We start from the raw sequence: 19668 nt of genomic DNA, 5'->3' as shown, positions 1-19668 counted from the left end.
CAGGTGGCATCCTCCTGCCCTTAATTATTGTCATTATTATTACTAGCTTTCTCCAGACATAACTGGGTCCAAAATCTCTGTGGTGCCAAGAGCTCAGCTACTCTCTGCATTGACAGCGTTCCAAGTCTGAGCTTTTCTTCCCTTTGCAAACATTACAGATGAATGAAGTGCTCTGTTCCCTCATTTGTTTTACTTCTTCCAGCGCAGGATGGCTCCAGCTTCATGTAGAGGAGGGAAGAGCAGGAGGAGGGGGGGGAGGGAGCACAACACATCAGGAGGGCTGCACATGCCTCCAGGCTCCTGCTCCCAGGGGACTGCCTGAATGAATGGATCGTGATCTGCTCCATTATCCTCGGATAATCGACCAATTGTCTCTTTAAACCCTTGCACCTGCACGCTGATGTCTGCAAAACATTCTCATTGCTTTTCTACTGGTGTTTGCCAGCGGAAGCTACAGGAGGGACTTCATTAGGTTTCCAGGTTGATGTAGTCTGTGATGAAGAGTAGCCTGTGGACTTCTCCTGAGTGGATCTGTGTCTCTCATCGGGTAAGTCCTCATGCACTGCGTGCAACCTGCTCCCACTCTTACCCCAAGCGTTTAGGTTGAAGTGCTTCCCATGGCAGGAGATTTCTTTGAGCGCTGCCACCACTCCAGTGTGGCACAAAGGTAGGGTCCAATTGCCTGAGCCGTGGTGCTCTGACTTGCGAATAACACGGGACTTGAAAATAACTCCAGGGTCTGAGTCAGACTCTCTACTACAGTTAGGGTCGTGTGATCAAAGGGTGTTTGTGAAGCGTGCAGGGTGTTCGAGAGAGAAATCCTATAGACATCGTGCACTTCTATAGGGCTGTCCTCACACCCCAGGTGAAGTTGATGTGTGCAGGGAGCAGAAATGAAATAGTCCACCCACTATACGAACAGCATACGGTAGTCTGCAGTAGCCCTATGGATGTAAATTGCATATACAAATCATATCAAAACTTCCCAGACAACAACCCCCTTACCAGAATTAAGGCTTCTCTGAGAAAGCTGTGCTAGGTGAGTATGTCCTGCCCATTTCCTCCCTAGCTCAGTTTGCTGTTTTCCATGCCTGTGGCTTTCGAAAGGTCTTCAGAGAAATGAGGCTGTGAGAATCAGAGCTCTCATCCCTACTCAGACAGTCTGACTCTGAGGCACTTCCCTACGAATCTTCTATATCGTAAAAATAATGGGCATGTAAATTAAATGGTCCTGAAGGCATTTGGCAGAATACTAATACGGAACTGGCAGGCAGGGAACCATCCTCCTTGTCAGCTTAACAGAGGCAGAGGTGAGCTGAAATTAACTGCCCTCCAACACCTTGTGGGCAGGCAGTGGGGCAAGGTCACCAGCATCTTTAAGGACCTAGAAGTGCACAGTGCCTTTTCACCATTGCCACAGCAGAATCTGCTCCCTTTCAGTACTCCCAGTCTGCCCTGCACTTAGCCTTCAAGCAGGATAAGATCTACTGCCAGATTTGAAGTCATGTTATAAATAACATCAGGTTATAAGCACGGGGCACTGAGCATGCTCTGCAGACCCCTTTTCCCTGGCATGCTTCTTTTCCATTCGTATTGCAGCTCTCTCCATTTGGTTAGCAGCTTAACAATAAGGCTGGCAGAATAGAGGGGTTACCAGACAGCTCTTTAACCAGAAACAATCACAGTCCTTCCAGAGGAAGTCATTTTTTTTCAGCGGAATGGTTGTAAGGTTTGCTTGGTGATTCCCTAACACCGAGTTCCCATCATGTTGATGGATGAAGGGTGAAGAAGTCGGGGTTCTGGGCAGAGCTGTGCATGCTGCTCCTTTATAGCTGAACTCACTTGGGTCCCAAGAGTTGGCTCAAAAGCAACAAAATTGACTTTACTCTGCACTTTGTGGCTGTGCAGCAAATGCAATGTGCAGCCTGGGCACAGCATGCACAGAAGAGGATCCTGGGAACTGCAAAGTGAGGCACTTAGATTTGGGAAAAGCCATAACCGGAAAAAAGCATGTATATAAAATAGCTCCTAACATGCTGCATCCAGACCAGAGCATCCCCTCCACCATTGTGCATGGATGAGAAAGGATTTTTAGCAGTGTTGGGTGAAGATGTGGTGCCAGGGCTCATCTGAGTATCTGGGATCTGCACTCTGGTCCATTGCTCTATAAAGCTGGTGTTGCACATGCGGGCTCGGAGTTTGCTGCCCAAGATTACTTATTCTGTGGCAATTTCACATCATGCAGTCGAACTCACCTGTAGAACGAGCAGCTCCAGCACCACATTACTGTTCATCTGTGGAAAGTGAGGTCCGTTAATACAGAAGCTGACATTGAGTGATAAGCTGGGAGGAGAATATTGAATTAGGGGGAAAAATGAAATCCACTTTCCTTGTGGTTGTGCATGAAATAGAGGAGCAGCTGCAATTGTGTGCAGCCATAGCAGCAGGTCCACCTCTCCTTGAGCCAAACAAGCCATTCCCTCACGTTGCTGCCAGCTTTGGAATTTGGCATCTATGAGATCTGAGCACTTCTTTAAGGTTAAGCAAAGGGGCATAGAAGAGGGAATCAGATATCCTGCAGCGTTATATCACAGGCACATTGCAATTTATTGGACATGCAGAGGCTCGTGTTTCTTGCCGCTCTGTTGCAAGCCAAGGGTGAGAAAACCATCCCCACAACAAGGATGCTCTCTGTCAGCCTCCAGGAACCCTGAGGAAGTGTGGGAAGCCTTATCTGCAGAAACAGGTATAGGTTGAAAATTAAACTGAACATAAAATTCTGGGGGGAGCTGTCATGTCAGTGGTATTTTATTGTGGCATCTTTCTTTCTATTGAATGCATTGCTGTTGTTTAGTATCAATCACGTTGATGAATCCACACTTTATATATATTTATGCAAAAAATTCAGTTTCTGCTTCTGTTTGCTTGCGTATTAGAAGCAGCGTCATGCTCATTTCCAGTAGCAGCCTTGCTTTATCTTGTGGAAGAGGTGTCAATCGTTTGACGTGTTTTAGTGGGCATCAGTTGTTCAGGAAAAATATTGGTAAAACTTCATTCCCATATCCTATCCATTTCAATATGGTGCAGTCATAAAGCACTGCAGAGGGGATAACCTCACCATGGTGCCGCATTGGCAAGCACATCCCATAACACAAACTTCCTGAGGTCAGGAGGAGGAGAGATCTACCAGAGCAGAAGAAAAAGGGAAGCAAGGAAAAGAGTACACTAAAAGGGAATAAGGATAAATAGTTAGCAAAGTCTTGCTCTACTAAAAGAAGGACCTCATCCTGTTCCTACATCTCCTACTACTTTGCTGAACTCAGCTATCTAACCAGGTGTCTTCTATTTCAGACCACCAGTTTGAGACACATCTGTGGCTGTTAATCTGTCGCGGAGTGTGTTACCAGTGCTATTTCTCATTGTCTTCCTATGCAAGACCAGGCTGAAGGAAGAAGCTGGGAGAAAGAAAGAAGGGGTGGGGGGAGCACACCATCATGGGTACCATCCCTGTGGTGGTGGTCAGGGGTCTGGAGGTGCTCAAGGAAAGGTAGAGATGTGGCACAGAGGGACGTGGTTGAGTGGACAAGGGCTTGTGGTTGGACTGGATGATCTTAGAGGTCTTTTCCAACATTAATGATTCTATGAATCTATGAAAATACCCCATGATTCTCCTTGGTGCTTCTCCAGGAACTTTAGTTTCCCCTGGGAGCAGATGATCTGTCACAGAGGTTAGTTCTGCTGGGTGTCCCAGAGCCTGCTGCATGCCAGATATGAGTCCTTGTCCTGAGCAGCTTAGCTATGGCCTTAGCTCCAGGAGGGGCAGGCAAGAAAGACACATTTGGTCCCTGGGAGCTGCAGTTCATGCCTATTCATTAGCAAGGCTCCTAACAGAATAGTGATCATGATTTTAGTATGATTAGTGAGACATGGAGATACATTTGTTAACCGCTTTTACAGTAATGCCGGGCAGAGCACAGACCATATTAAATGTTCCAGTGCTGATGTAAGGAGATGATAATTAAGCAATAATATGCAGCCAGGGCTGTCAAAGGGTGAGAGCAGAGCACAGCAAGGCAGATGCTGCCAGGAGGTGAGTCTGGGCAAGGGAATGGATTTTTTCCTCGCAGTAGCCCTTTATTTCATTGATTTGAGTAGGATGCCTAATGCTGAAGCAAAACCAGGCCATGTGTTTGTGTAATTATCAGCTCCACCTCACCTGCTGGTCCATGTAAGAGGAACATGAAGACCATAAGGTATGGGGAAATCCAGGTGAAGCTCCTACCTGGCAAGGGTTGCCCACTGGTGCTGCAAGAGAGGAGGGCTTGCTCAGCTGGGGATGCTGCTGGGACCAGAGCTCTTTGCCCTTGGGACAGGGCTTGACTCTGAGCTGCATCATGGTGCATGTTGTCCAGCTAGGTGCAGCTCGACCAAGCAGTTGGACGTCTTGTCTTACTGCTCTTTACTGATCACTTGGCAGAGTTTGTCTTGCAGGTCAGTTTTTATCACTGTCTCTATCATCTCACTTCACTCTGGTTCCAGCGTTTAGAACCTTTGCAAAATCCCTTTATAACACCACTGTTTGCAGAGATCTCCCTCCTCATTTTGAGATCTGCTGTTTTTGTCCAACTCCTAATTTACACATTGGCTTCACCAGCATCATCTAGAACTGCTTTTAATTCAAAGCTGTAAAGCCTGATTGTGCTTGACCACTTTATCCTATCAGCTGCATGTGCATTGTCCTCTGCAAATCAGAATAGATTTGTAGGGCAAGGGCTGTTTTGCACAAAACCACGCTGGCTGGACTTGATAATATTCCTTAAATTCTTTATTAACTCAATCCTGCATCAGCTTTACCTTTACTCTGCCAAGAACCTGTTTCTCTAGAGGATGCTACCTTGCAAATTAAACCTTGGCATGTGAATTTATACTAAGCAATTCTCTGTTACTCTCCAGTCTCCCAGTGACATATTGAATTTGACCCTCTTTTTGTCAGCATCCAAGAGTAACTGCTGTATGAGCAAACTGCTTTTATGTCATACCTGCAGTGTGCAACCGATGTTTCCTAAGAACCTCTCGCTTAAATGATGGTCAACACATTTCCTTCATGCATGTGGATGTGCTACTTAATCTCTTTCTCTCATGGGATAATACTGTGGGTTAGCAACACCCTCTGTTCAATTGCCAATGGTGTCTTGAGTCTGAGAAGGAGTCACTCTCCTCATCCTGCTCTTGAGCACAGCTGTGTTCCAGGATGGCTCTGAGGCTATGGGGACCATGGCTTTCTCCATGGGCACTTCTCTTGTCTCATTTCCTTCTTTATTGCTCCAGTTGTGCTGTTCCTGCACTCCCTCACAACATTTTCTTTACCTTAGGCAAGCCTGTCCTTGAAGGCACAGGCAGCTGAGATGTGACTCATAGCAGGCAGGGCCACCCAAGCACTCCTACTGGCTGAACTGGTCCTGGAAGCAAGCTGGGGCTGAGCAATTGAAGATGATCCTCCTGGCGCTGTAATTACACTGTGAGAAGTCTTGAAAGTTTCTGTTGTTGAATATTTAATGCTAGAAGAGGAATAAGACCCTGAATGTGAATTTCATGATGGATATCTTGCTCGCCTGTGGATGTGCTGAGAGCCTCCACTCACCTTGCAGACACGGTGACGATGAATATTCATCCTGCTTCCTCCAGGGCTCATCTCTTTGTGAGGCTGCCAGGAACTACACGCTGGGAGCTCAGATAAGCAAGGAGGCTAGTGGGGCATTTAGAGAGAGAGAGGGGATGTATGGAGAGTGCCTGTCAGATGGGGACGGTGTGGTAGTAATTGAGAGCAACTCGTTTCAGGTGTCAGCTTGCTCAGTGTGTGTCTGTAGTCCAGGACAGAGCAGAGCCAGCTTGTCTTGCTTCCCAGAAGCAGGGGGGCTGTGCAGGCTGTAACGTGTTGACTGAGTGTAGTAGGGCACTCAGCTCCATGCTCAGCCCACACTGATACAGATGGTCTGTGGTCTCTTCTAGTTGTAGCTTGGTCCCAGGGGAGCATCACCATTAACCAGTGTGGCTTTCACACATCCATTGGTTTTGCAGCAAGGGTAGAAGTATGTACATACTCAAGGCAGTGTTGGACAACTCCATTGTCACTTCTGTTAGTGGATTCCTCACCAGAACCACCATGACTTTGTTCCACAGCAGCTCCTAAGGTTGCAAAATCGGTTTGCATCTAAATTCCTCATGGAAATCAAAGCCTTGGGCTGTATTTGCATGCTTGGGACTGGGATGTGGGTAAGTGCTGGTGCCAGCTCCTGATGGGCCTGGTTCCATACAATCTGGACAGTATGAATTCTCTTGTTCTCTGATGAGGGAGATGAGTAACACTAGAAAACATTAAGAAGCTACATTTCTCCCCTCAAGTTCTGATACATTTAAGTTTTCTCCTTCACAGTGACGGCGTTACAAGAAAAGTGTTTGTTTCCTACCTCCTGTGACTTTTCTTCCAGAATCTTAGTTTTTCACTGAGAAAAGGTTTTGATAGCAAATTCTGAAGCACCCTTAATTTATCACAGCCACCAGGCTGGCCTAGCTGGGATGCCAGCCTTGACAGGCAGCCTTGACTGATACAGCCACCAGTGCTTTACAAGTATGCATGCAGGTGAATATATATCTAGGGGCAGAAGGTACAAACTATGTAACGCAGCAGAGCTGTACTGATTTCTAAGCAGTCCTGCCCTTCACAGTTCTTGTGCTGAATCCCCATCACTCACACCAACGTTGTACTGCACTCATATGCATCTCTTTTCCAGGCTCTTTTAGCAAAGCCTTGCTTGGCAGCGTGTGACGTCTGTCTGCCTGCACAAAACCCTAGGGAAGAGAATGGGTACACCCTTATGTTGATAGAGACTTCCAGAGTTGTTGCATGGACAAAAAGAGACCCATTGTCCTGAATAAGACAGAATGGAGGGTTCTGAGCATGAGATCCTCAGTGCTAGAGAACAAAAGATGTTCTTAGATGATGGAGTTGTCCAAAAAAGCAGAGAGCTGGCAGATTGTTTTCACATGGCCTGAAGTCCGTGAGGGGAGCTTCTGAGGCTCTATCCATGCTGTTGTAGCTCCATCCGCCTTCTGCTTCTGCCTGGTATGAATGCTGAGGGGGTCCTGCAGGTTGTAGGCAGCTTTGGGCTTGTGTTGTGGTTGAGTTGTGGTTGCTCTGGATGATGTCAGGTGGAGGATGGGTGGATGCAGCAGGGATTACGCTCTGGTAACAAGGTTAGTTTTGATTTATTATTCCCAGGAACCTTTAGCACAGCAAAGCCTTTTGAGTTGTCTGCAACAAGCGCTCATTGTTTTACTGCCTTTATAAATCACCTTAGTGTGCAGAAATGTAGGAATAGAAAATGTTAGTCTAAAATAAACAATCGCTAACCAGTGAGACAAAATAATCAATATTCATAAGATAAAGCACCGGTGTAAGGAGAGTGATTGTAATAATGAGGAGGAGAAACAAATCACGAGGTGAGACTCCCAAAACCTTACTGTCAAAACAAGCATGTTGCTCTGGACTGAGCTTTATCAGTCAAACTCCGGAAAAGCCTCTCCTCAATGGAAGGAACCATAAGGAACCATGCCTCTCAGACCCTGTGTCCCAAACACCCCACTGCACATCCCCGTACCCACCACATGTGGCACCCTTGGGATCTGCAGTTAGACAGCTGGAAGGGAAGCAGTGACCTATGACCAGAGGCTGGGTGGGAAGAAGAGAGCAGGGTGGCTGTGTCCAGGGAGCTGTGCAATGAATGGGAGAGGACAGAGGGCAGGACTTATGGGCAGAGATACAGAAGAGAGCAGCTGAGGTCCACAAACAAACATACATAACTGACCAACCAGTGCCAGATAAATCACTAGAAAACACCAGACGAGTATGCATAGAGATCTCTATAACCTTCCTCCCCAGCAAACTCTTTTGAGGAAAAACTCCAAAACTTTGATCATTGTTGCCATGGTGATGTGATTTGGAATAAGTGGCGGAGTATTCTTTATTATCAGCCTTTGTCATAAACAAATAACCTGCTGTAGACTTAGAAGAAAAAAAAAGGATAGAGCTGGGCTCAGACCATCTAATCATCAGACCCAGAGGCTGTGACTAATAAATCAAGGCGATGGAAAGATTGTAAATTCCACCAGAGGTCACTTGGTTAAACAAAGTGCAGGCATGGGAGACAGCCGGAGTGGGTGGGAACTGAATTAACACAAGGTCTGGCCACTGTCAGTGTGCATTCAGATGCTGGTTTATGGTGACAGGCATCTCATCTCCAAAAGCCTTCTAGGAAATACAGCCTGCATACTAAGCGTGGGATACCTGGTGTGACTGCAGCTGGGCCGGGGAAACACTGCCCTTTGCTTACCCAAAGGATGTGGGCCTCTTGTATGTATGGTAAAGCTCCTTTGGGGCACACGTGCACCATTCACATTATCCAGACATAATGTGTGTTGAGAGGAGCCTGGTCTCTACTGTGGGCTGGGGATCAAGCGGCCCTGGACTGCTCAATGCTCTCAGGACCTAAAGGTAGTGTGTATAATGCAAGGGAGGAAGGAAAGTCCTAGCAAACCTGTTAGCTGTGGGAATGCTCTTCATCCAGAGAGTACCTGTACTGTATGGCACCTTGAATTTCTCTTGGAGACGTGATTTCTATTGTGGCCTCCATTTCTCAGGTTTGCAAATGTGCAAATTTGACCACTGGGCTGACAGACTATGCTGTGAGCTCACGGTCACTTCTTAGCATAGGGTGTCTTGAGCAGTTCCCTTGCCTCTGACTTTTGGTATACATATTATGGAAATGGCACTTTGAATTGCTGTCTGTAAGATTGAATTACTTCCCGGACCTGTGTTGCAACCCTACAAGTCTCACCTACAGCTCTAGCAAAACCTGACCCCTTTCTAGTACAAAATCTGATCCCACAGGTCGTCAGTGTCACACAGAGGATGATGGCTTTGCAAAGCAGACTGACACCAAATTTCCAGTACAAAGTGCCTGCTATGAGCTATTTTTAATTCAAAACATCCCTAACTTTGAACATCTTCAGAGCTCTGGCACTTCCACCTTCCAAAACCCAGAGCATCAAATTGGTTTAGATTTCTCTAGGGGAAGCTTGAACTGTTTTCAAGCCTAATTGATGGCTGGGAGAGCAGTGTTGCTCTGTCTGACTCTCCCTGGGATGTGATGGATCAGGCTGTTTGCACTGGATTATGCTCAGAGAGCTTTTCCTCCTGTTTTGCTCCATGCTCCCAGCAGAGTGCTCTGCTTCCACGAGTCAAGCCATATCCATCCTTGTTCAGCCTGAGCCCAGCATTTATTCCTGCCAGACAAACCCTTGTTTCTCACAGCCTCGTTTGGCTTCACTGGAGCTCCCAATCTAAGCAGCAATCTCACCACTGTCTTGCATCTTTGGAGAAGAGGGAAAGCAGTTTTACCTCTTCTGAGAGCCAAAGTCTACCTGTGTGTATCCCTTCAAACCCCATATCTTCACAGAAGGACTGGTGGCCCTGCACAGTGCTGTGAGAACTTCTGCTCATTCACTTTGTAAATAATTCCTCTAGCCTGACTTCCCTGGAGTTATACAGGACATCATATATATACACAAACATATATACGATATATATATACACATATTCAGGTTGCAGCATCAGAAAATAGGGAAAGAGAAATGTGACCTCTCCTAGGGACTTATTCTAATGGGGAAAGATGGAGAGATTCTAGTTTTGGTTTGGATTTACAGAGAGGTGGCAGCAGAGAAGACATTGTATAAGCAGCAGGAATGCTCACTATTTTAACTTGAGCTTGGAATTCGTTTCAAAAGTAATTAACTCCCAGGAGTTAATTTTCTAGAAGCTCAGTCTGTGAGGTGGGTGGAAACTCCTTTGTTTGAGCACATCAGCTCTAGCCCTGGGGCAAGTATGGAGACAAAGCCATGGTGTAAGAATCATGCCCTGCTTGGGGAAATGTTTCTCCTGAGCAGGCAATCTGCTCTCCTACCCCCAGAAATGCGCTCCCCTCCAGCAGAGGTGACTTCTAAAGGGCTGACACCTCAATCACAGCACTGTTCTTCTGTGTGAAGAACATATCCCTGATCAAGTGCTTTCTGAAGAGGCGGTTCTCTACTAAATGACACAAGACACACATGGCCACTGCTTCCATCACAGGTGACAGAGGTGGCCAAGGGTGATGGAGCATAGCTGTTCTTAGTGGAAGTGAAGAACAGGGCCACAAAATTGTCCATTTTTTTTTCTAGCCCTGTGACTGAAGGGAAAACCTCAGGTGATCAGGAGGCCCTTGGAGTTGGCAGGAAGGTGGTGATGATCAATGCTCCATGAGTGGCTTCTGCTGGGGCAGCTGCATGCATGTGAGGAGGAACAGCTGAAGATGTCACTAGAGCAAACCACCATTGGCACAGCGCAGGCCAAGACACCTTTCTTGACCTGCCTCCATGCCACCGATACAGGGGCATGCACATAGGGGCATCCCTGTTAGCTCCTCTGATGGATGTAGCCACTCTACTTTGTCAGTGCCTGCGGTGCAATCCTGGCTGTCATAAATTCTCCCTTTTTCAGCCAAAGCAGATTTCTGCACATGAAGTTGCACCCCTTCAATGTGTGGTGGCTCCACCAAGGAGCCATTGTGAAGGGTAAATTTTCCTGATTACCCAAGCAGCAAAACACCTAATTCCCTGTGGGGCCTTCTAAACTGGCTTCCTCCCATTACAGCTGTTACAAGGCTGAGAGGAAGGCCATCCATCCTTTTCATATTCCCCATTACAGGAACAATCTCTGCTGCTAGCAGTGGACTTAGATGAGAAATGTAATTCTTGTTTTCTAGGTTGTATAAACTAACTTCCAGGGCATTATATAACTTTCCCTCCTTGGAGCATGCACCTGTTTTAATAAAAATAAGTTACTAGTACAATATAAAGTTAATGTAATGATACCATCTGACTCTTCCCCTGTAGGGCTCGGGCTGTTTATTAGAAGGGGGGGGGAGGGGGGTGAGAGACGAGCAGAGGGGAAAGCATTTCCTAAGTGCAAACAGAAAGAGAGTTTGGTGCTTGTAGAGCGGAGGACACGGGTTCTGAATATGCTGGTACCTGTTCACCCACATCCCTGCCTCTCTGCAGAGTGTGAGGAATGTGTGGTGATAATCCATCAACACAGGCTGGGCACTTTGGCCAGCCCCCACAAAACACACTGCTGACCAGAGGTTTTCAGTTTCTGTATCAGATCATTCCTCCCTTGAGCCTATTGCTGTCTGCAAACTATACAGCTTCTTGAGTTACCTACACCAAAGCCTGCGTGCATCCCCCCTTCTTCCAGCTGCCATTCACCCATCGGTGTGGGACGCAGGAACAAAACTGCACAAGTTAAGTGACGAAATGCACACCCGAATTGCATTGTGGAAAGCAGCTGGTGACCAGCTGAACTCTTCAAGGCACCATCAAGCTCCGAATGACTCATGAAAACGAGTCCAAAGTGCTTTTAGGAAATGACCCAGTTGAGGAACTCAGGATCAGCTCACCAGCCATTTGCTAACTCCAAGAGTGAGCACACAGGGCCTGTTTCTCATGGCCTGACTCATCTTCAGCAGTACCCTTTATTTTTGTTTTCCTCCTCTATGAGAAGTTCCAAAAATTGCATGGAATTGCCAGAGTATTTTAAAGATGTTATTCACCAGCTCAGCATGATTAAGTGCAACCTATAATAAATATAAAGAGGGTGAAATTAATATATATATATATGTGTCAGACTGGCTCAAGAGCTAAATTTCCCAGGAGCCTTGAGTGTTGCAAATGCTTAGGACTGCAGCACATCATTTTCAAGCTCTGTGCCACCTGGGAGTACTTCTTCTCAGGCTTCAGGGCTGACAAAGCAATGCAGGAAGATTGGCTTATGCTGCCCAGCTGTAACAGCCCCACTTGAAGTGCAGGTAGCTCCTTCCAGCTGTGAGGAAGAGTCATTTTTAACCTAGAACTCCCTTTTTTTTAAGGTGAACCCTTTAAATCTAGATGATTTCAGTAGGTAGACACATCATTTAGATATCTCCTTCTCTCTCTGGAAGAGGAAGGGAGTTTAGGTGCTTAATGTAGGAGGACTGTGCTGTCCCAAACTAAGTTGCTCCAAGTTATGTTGTAGTGCTACCAATTTAAAGGTTAAAATTATAATCTTTTAAATTCAGGGAGGTTTCAGAGATCCCATCCCCAGGAAAAGAAGGTGATGAGGGAGGGCTGCACCACCTAGGAGAGCTACTTGGAGCTCAATGTCTTGCTGTATTGCACTGTCTAGATCAAAGCCAACACAGCTTATGAGCAGCTCTTCTGAGCCTCTCATCCCTGAGCAGAGCAGGTTTAAGGCTTCCTGATGGGCTGTCAGCTTTGAATGTTTGCCCCTCCAAGTGCCAGGAGAGATCATAAAGAGCACAAGCATGGTGGAGGTAAGGAAAGCCATGGAAAACCTGGTTGTCCCTCTGGTTGCTATGAGACCGTGGCTTCTGTGGGGAGCACCCACCTACCCCAGTCCTCTATGGGAGGGGAGGTTTTCTCCAACTCCTCGTTCCAAGCAAAACGGTGCAGCCAACATTTTTGGCCAGAGCAGTTCTCTACCTGATTTATGTCTGTTGCTGACTCTGCCTCCAAGAAATTTCTCAGTAACACGTGTTACCAACTGCAAAGCACATCAATGAAATACCCGGGGTGGGAAATCATTCTTAATCCCCTTTTAGGCTCAGAAAATGTGAACAACAAGCAGAGAAGGCTTGAGCAGGACTTCACCCTGATTCTGCAAGCTGTGGGTGTCTGCAAAGAAGAGGTGAGTCAGCAGCACCCTTTCTGTACAGCAATAGTAATCTTGGCTTTTAATAGCTCTGTTAGCTCAGAAAGGAGCAGCTGACCATGAAACAGCAGCAAGGACATCTGAGGAGGCCTAAAAATGTAACATGTGAGCGATGTGTTTTTAAGTGGATCACAAAAAAGGGAAGGAGAGAAGTTGGGATAAGTCCAAACCGAAAAGAACAAGTTTCGGGGAAGAAACTAAAGCAAGGTAAAGACCAAAATATCAATTAGGTCTTGAGTGAGGGGGGATAAGATCTAGACACTGTCCTGGAGAAAACATATTGAAACTTCCAAGCAGAGGATGCTTTGAGCAGGAAAGGCATGTGATGCTCTGTTCCCTCTCAGGCTTCAGCTGTAGGGATGTTATGGGCTCTCAGTTACCCAGCTAGGTAGATTTTAACAGAGGGATGCAAACAGTTTGGGATCAACTGTAGAAGTCAGCATTGGGCACCTTCATTCTGAAATCTTCCTTTGATCCTATTTAGAATAGCTAAGGTTGGAGGAGACCACTGAAATCATCAAGTCCAACCATCAACCCAGCCCAACCATGCCCACTTCCCAGTTTGTATTTCATCATGCAAAGCTTCTTTAACAACAGGCACAAAATAGGAACACCCTTACAGAAATGGGCTTTGGGTCTAGTGCTTCTTACCATTCAGTAGGTCAGTTATTATGGCGAAGAAAGGAACGAGCCTAGCCTGATGTGATTTGTTCTTCAGAGATCAGATCCATCCCTGGTGATTTTATTGCCTTCTCTTTTGGGTGACTATAATCTCATTGTCTAATATTGTTTTCCTGAAAATCTCCGGGCTCTCGAAGTGAACTATAATTTGAAGCTGGTCTATAATTTCCACCCTCACCTCCTTCCTTTCTCTTCTGAAAACAGATATTATACTTCTGCCTCAATTCCTGCTCTATCGGACTGCCTGAAGGTATAGCAAACAGTTCAGAGGCTGCTTCAGCTGAATCCTTCAGTACTCTGGGGGGGGCTGTCACCAGGTGCTGTAGATCTGAGCACCTCTGTTCTGGTGCAGTCATCTTTAACTCATCCTTTCTCACACCTGCCTTCTCTAATCTCTTTGTAAAAATGCATTGCCTTACACAGCTTGTTGCAATTATTTCTTTATTCTGAGTGCTTAAGAATGTACCAAATGCTTCAGCTTCGTTTGTGTTAGCTGTTATTTGCTGTCGCGATTCCATAGGGCTAGGCTTCCGTTTGTCGTCTTCTTCCTTTGAAGGTATTTCTGGAGCCTTTTCTTATGCCCTCTCTGCTCCTGGCTCGCCGGCTGCATGCAGGGACTGCTGCTTCTATTCAGGTGCAATTGTGCTGCCACTCTACATTCACTGTGCTCCTGTGTTCCCCACTCCCATTTACTGAGTGATTCTCCCTTATTACACAGTAAAGTAGCCGTAATGGCTCTTATTATTCTTCCTTTTCCTCTGCATCGGTATTGTTTGCTTTTGAAAGGGAAGCATTTTCCACTGCAAGCAAGGAAGTATCTATTTGGAGAGTTGCCAACCATGTAGGGATGCTCTGTGGGGTCCCTGGGTGCTGGGAGGTTCAGGTGGGAGATGGGGTGTGATTATGGAGGGGGGGAGGTGGAGGAAAGGGGAAATAAAGCTCAAGCTACAGAGTGGCCTCCTGTTTGATCCGTTCTTCCTTCCAGCCCTTTTGTTTTGATTATCCCACCTCATGTCTGTGGCTTCCTGATGTCTGCTTTCCAGCCAGGCTCATTAATTCTAGTGGCACTATGTTCTTTTTACTTTTTTTCTCATCACTTTTGCCATATTTCAGCCTGGCACCAGCACTGGTGAGAGGTAATTTTAGGCATACTGTACAAATAGGGCGCAATGTGTCTGACAATAGCAACAAGAACTTGATGGCCTGGTGGCTCTGCCTCTATGTCATCCTCATCAAAGATCCCATAGAGTCTGGACATCGCTCTCCATCATATGGTCTCATTTTTGGGTGGTGCTGTGTGGAGCCATGTGTTGGATTCAATGATTCTTATGGGTCCCTTCCAACTGAGGATATTCAATGATTTACAGTCTCAAAGAAAACACAAAGAGATTTTAGCTTGGACTGGCAGGGGCACTAGTGCAAGGCAAAACTGCTTTGGAATACAGCAGGACAGAGTTCCTGGAAGTGATGCAGAAAACCATGATGAAGGCAGATATGTAGGTAATTTAAGAGTGGAAATCCAAGAAAGGGGCTGAAGACATTGCGTGCCTGCCTCAAAGAACCACTGACACCAAAGAAGCTCTTGACATTTTCTATCAGAATGCATTATAATAGAGTAGGCAATAATAACAGGAGATGTGTATTGCAGTTACCCATCTCTCCTGCTGCAAGCAATGCACCAACACCTGATGGAAGCTGGTGTGTCCTTTGGGTGGGTTACAACTGATGTGAACAGGTCAGAGGTGGAGCCAGAGATCCCAGTCCTTTAAGACCAGAATATGAATGTTTACAGTCCTTTCCAACCTTTAAAAAGAACTTCTAGAGTCTTCAGCTGAGTATTCTTGGCTTGAACTCCAGTCAAGCTTGGCATGGGAACACTGAAATAACTCAGCTACTTTGTGTCCTTGGACAAAAGTAGACATTTTTCTTGGGCCAATTTTAAATCTAAAACCTGCTTGGCCAGGAACCTTTAATGACTGGTGATCTTTCAGCTTGTCTGTTATAATTGAGACACAGGGAATAGGCACTGTTTTTCAATAGCATAAAATGCAGTACAAGGTGGCTTGTCACTCACCTTGGTAAATCCAGTGAGAAGCTCTCTGGGTAAATTTCTGACTTACAGTAATGTAAATGTTGATAATCCAGCTCTCAGTGGGCTAATTCAGGTTTTATTCTAGTCTCCAGTTTATGCTCAGAGAACCCAGTGATGCCTTTAGCAATCTTCTGGCTGGCTATTTTATGAAAACAGAAATGGATCAGCATCCTTAATTCCTTCACAGGAAGTTTCTATGTCTTGAAGTGGTCCAATAGACTGACCGTGAAGGATCTGTGGCATAGTTTCAGGGTATTGAACTATGTCACGGGATGTAGATTAAGCCCTTTAAAGATGAAGTCCTGTTCTTGATGTATTGATGGAAATTAGTGTTATACTGATGGAATCCAAGAGGTGTTGTTTGGGAGGCATGTTGGATGCCTTTGATCCGATAGTGTGCTTAGAGCAAGACCATCAGCAACACAGGGTCAAGCCAGCTGTGGTTTTCTGCAATGAAACCTGGAAAACCTTCAAAGATGCAGTCCTCTGTGAACATTTCCAAGGCTGCACCATCTTCCCAGTGCCATTTTTTCCCCTTGATGTTAAATATGAACTTCCCAAGCTGCAGTGTGTAACCATTGGCCCTCTTAGTGTCTGTTACTGCTGAGGAGTATTTGGTCTGTGACCTTTATGACTTTATGACCCATTGTTGTAGGCTTCTCCTGTTTTTCCACTAAGTCACGTTTTTACTGGGATAGACAGGACTACATTTCTTCAATGAGAGAGCTCACTGATAGCTTAGTATTCAACCGAGTGTCCGCTGCAACCCCTAGGTCTTTTCCAGCACTGGTAGACTTGATCTTGATGGAAAATGAATGGATATGTTCAACCTGACATGAAATATTAAATCTCTATTCAAGGTGACACTTCATAAATTACATGGCTGCAAAATCATGGAGAACTCAGATCATTTTCAGTAAGGATATTTGCTCCTACCACAAAACCCAATTGGGTGCCATTCCTGGGGCAAAAGCCAGGAAGACCAAGGGCTGCCAGACCTCACGGGGATATGATTTTGGCTCCATAAATCTGCAGATGCATGGACTGGAAGCTGCATTTATTGAGTGCACAGGGCAGATGCACGTAGAAATGCTGCTCTTATCTGGTCCTGGTATATGTAAAGCCTGAATGTGGCTCATTGTGTTCTCTATCAGGAAGCATGTCAGAAGCTTGGCTGTGGATTCAAGATTAGCTAATTAATGAAAACAAGGGATATGTCCCCACACAGCATCCCAGTCATTTCTTGAGCTCTTGGCTATTCCAGATTTGTGTTTGCCTGGACGTTTGCAGGTTGGACTGTCAGTCTGGATCCTGTGCTGCCAGCTCACTATGAGTCACACTGACCCAAGCATCCATTCGTCCAATTACTGTTTTTCTCTACTACCATCAGATCAGCAGTTTCATTTCTGACAAAGAACCTCCCCAACCATTTTGAAAACCCACTTTGGAAAGCAGAAAACAAAACATGTGCGCAGTGCCCAGATTTGTTCTTCCCATTGCTGCTGTGCTGCAGACCACTTGCAATCCAGTGCCAAGGAGGAGAGGCAGACATCCCACACACTGCAACACATGGCTCAGCTCACGTGACTGGGACATAGACCATACAAGTAGCCCATGGATGTCCAGCCTTTTGGCTTGCCTGGGCCACAGTGAGTGAAGAGGAATTTTCTTGGGCCTCATAATTGTAGGTCACTCTGAAAGTAATGTCTCCTATTTATTTCCATAGAAACTACAACAGATTCAATGAGCACTGTAACACTGTTTGGCAGAGCAAATTCTCAGTTGCAAAACACTACTTTTCCACAAAGTCATCATCATTAGCTATGTATTTTCATCAGCGATGAATAGGAGCCTGTATGTAACACTTGTAAAGATCTGTAGCAGTGGAGGTGGCCCACTGCTGCTGTCACCACAGCTGAAATGCAGCTCCCATCACCTCACTGTGCTAACATCTGCCATTTGGTTTTCATCCACATTCAGTGAGCATCAATGAATGTCAATGGGTGCAATTTTTCCTGCATGGAGGATTTCAGTGACACACCTTTGCTCCATTCATACTTCCATGTTAGAATGCCATTCTATTAGACTGCCCCTCCACTGCCATCTGTCACACGATGACAAAATGTAAGGGGATATTGGTGGGAAGGTTCAGCTTCTACTGCCATACCACCAATATCCACCTCTGATGTTGTGGGCAGCAAGATGACCCATTCTATCTGTTTGGCACAATGAGAAGTCAGAACACTACCAGCAATTGCTTTAAGCAGGATTATTAATGAGTAATGTACAACAGCCAATTACTCAAGTGAGCAATGGGTTGGTGTTGTACTAAGGGACATGGTTTAGTGGGGAAATATTGGTGGTAGGTGAACCAGGATTGGATGATCTTAGAGGTCTTTTCCAGTCTTGGTAAGTCTATGATTTTATGGTTATCTTTACTAACAGCAACTTGTTATCTGGCATTGCTGGGTGGCTGGGTTGAGACGTTCATGAAATACAGCTGCTTCTTTCCTTTTGTGCAAAGGTTGCAGAAGTGCCTTCTGTCCATTTGCAAGGCCCAGGCAGAGCTGCAGGATCTGAGTGTGGATGAGAGTCATACAGACAGCACAACTGCAACCAACGAAGCCAGATCAGACTGAGCAGACAAGAGCAGGTGCCTGAGGAGTGCAATAGAATGGGGGTAAGAATTACTGTTGTTCCTACACCAGCGCCGGAAGGGTGAAAAATAAGGTAGTGAAAAATCAGATGTATGATATCAAAAAGCACCATGGTATCAAAAAGCACCACAATTATAGCTGACTTCCATAACCTGATAGAAAGAGGAGAACCAGTGGGTGCAGTATTGTCAGTAAGAGGGGTTGAAAGGGAAAGCAGAGCAGGGATACAGATGGAGGTGACAATGTGTGCAAGATATTGTTTAATGTGTAACAGCATAGAATATGATGGAGAAAGGGACATTTTGGGAGTCATTTTGGCTGGAAATCTCAGATTTTATTACTAAAAATGTAGCAGTAAATGATACTTGGAAGTGTGGCTGCCCCCGATCAGCATTGTGGTAATGATCAGAAGATGTCCGGTGAGATGAGAGGAGCTGCGTGTTTAGCACAGGTAGTAACACAGGGTGATTTCCACTCCTCGTAGAAACTGAGCCAGAGATGGGATGCACAGACAGCTACTATGCACAACAAATGGTGCTTATAGCCCTCAGAGGATGCCATTTTGGCCCTTAACTATGAATGGAACCTTTTCTACAGGTCATTAGTGGGAGAGATGCTGTGCAATATAACCACAGCGCAATTAATTTTAGGCTGTATAAATCCAGCATGTGGCTATTCAATTTTACAAAAGAGAGGTATGTAAAAATAGTGGAAATTGTCAAAATAAACCTGGAAGTGTTAACAGAAGGGTCTGGACAAGATTGCCTTGCAATAAAGCTACAAAGCAAGTCAACAGAAGGCCACAGATGAAGGTGGGCCTAGTCCCTGCCTGTCTGACTTTGCAGCTGTGGGATATTGGTTTGTGTACTATTGGGACTCCTGGCTTTTTCCTTTCCTGGTGCCGAGAGGTCTGTATCTTTTGATTAGGGAGCTGTTTCATCAAAGAAGGACTCAGAGCTCTCTGCAGCCTCTGCTCCAACAATGTGAATATTTGTAGCAAGGACAGAAGAGCAGAGCAGGCAGCTGGCAGTGCCACCAGCACTTTCTTGTATTGTCGCCTAGGGTTGTGCTTCTCAACAGCACACCTGGTCTCTGAGATGCCACACACCGTGTGCAGAGCCTGAGACTGTAACAGCAGGTGTGGGACAGTGTGAAAGGCTCCCCACACTGCTAAATCAGCTTCTCTAGTCTAGGTGAGTGGTGGCACTGAGACTGACAGCATATCGAATACCTGCATTTGCTCCCTAATTTTGCGTGGAATAAAGGAAGGTGGGTTAAGATTTCGGGGTTTTGCTTTAAGCAAGTGATCAAGGTGAGAGAAATGGGACATTTGACCCATGTACCTTGTCGTGTACCATCATACAGAGCAGGTAAAT

At 45.8% G+C, this 19668-nt stretch overlaps 1 long non-coding RNA gene across 1 annotated transcript in view; it reads left to right on the top strand.

The window, feature by feature from the left end:
• Positions 1–248: 248 nt before the first annotated feature.
• LOC140259749 (uncharacterized) overlaps positions 249–19668 on the top strand; it is a 142330-nt gene continuing 122910 nt past the window's right edge. The window contains exons 1-2 of the long non-coding RNA XR_011905438.1: positions 249–547; positions 18160–18315. This is a non-coding gene — a long non-coding RNA (uncharacterized lncRNA). The remainder of the gene's footprint in view (positions 548–18159; positions 18316–19668) is intronic.

Source organism: Excalfactoria chinensis, chromosome 16, assembly GCF_039878825.1.
Source record: "Excalfactoria chinensis isolate bCotChi1 chromosome 16, bCotChi1.hap2, whole genome shotgun sequence".
In the NCBI taxonomy this organism is placed as follows: Eukaryota; Metazoa; Chordata; class Aves; order Galliformes; family Phasianidae; genus Excalfactoria; species Excalfactoria chinensis.
The sequence above is the reverse complement of the archived record's forward strand: the minus strand, read 5'-3'. Positions and strand labels throughout refer to the sequence as shown.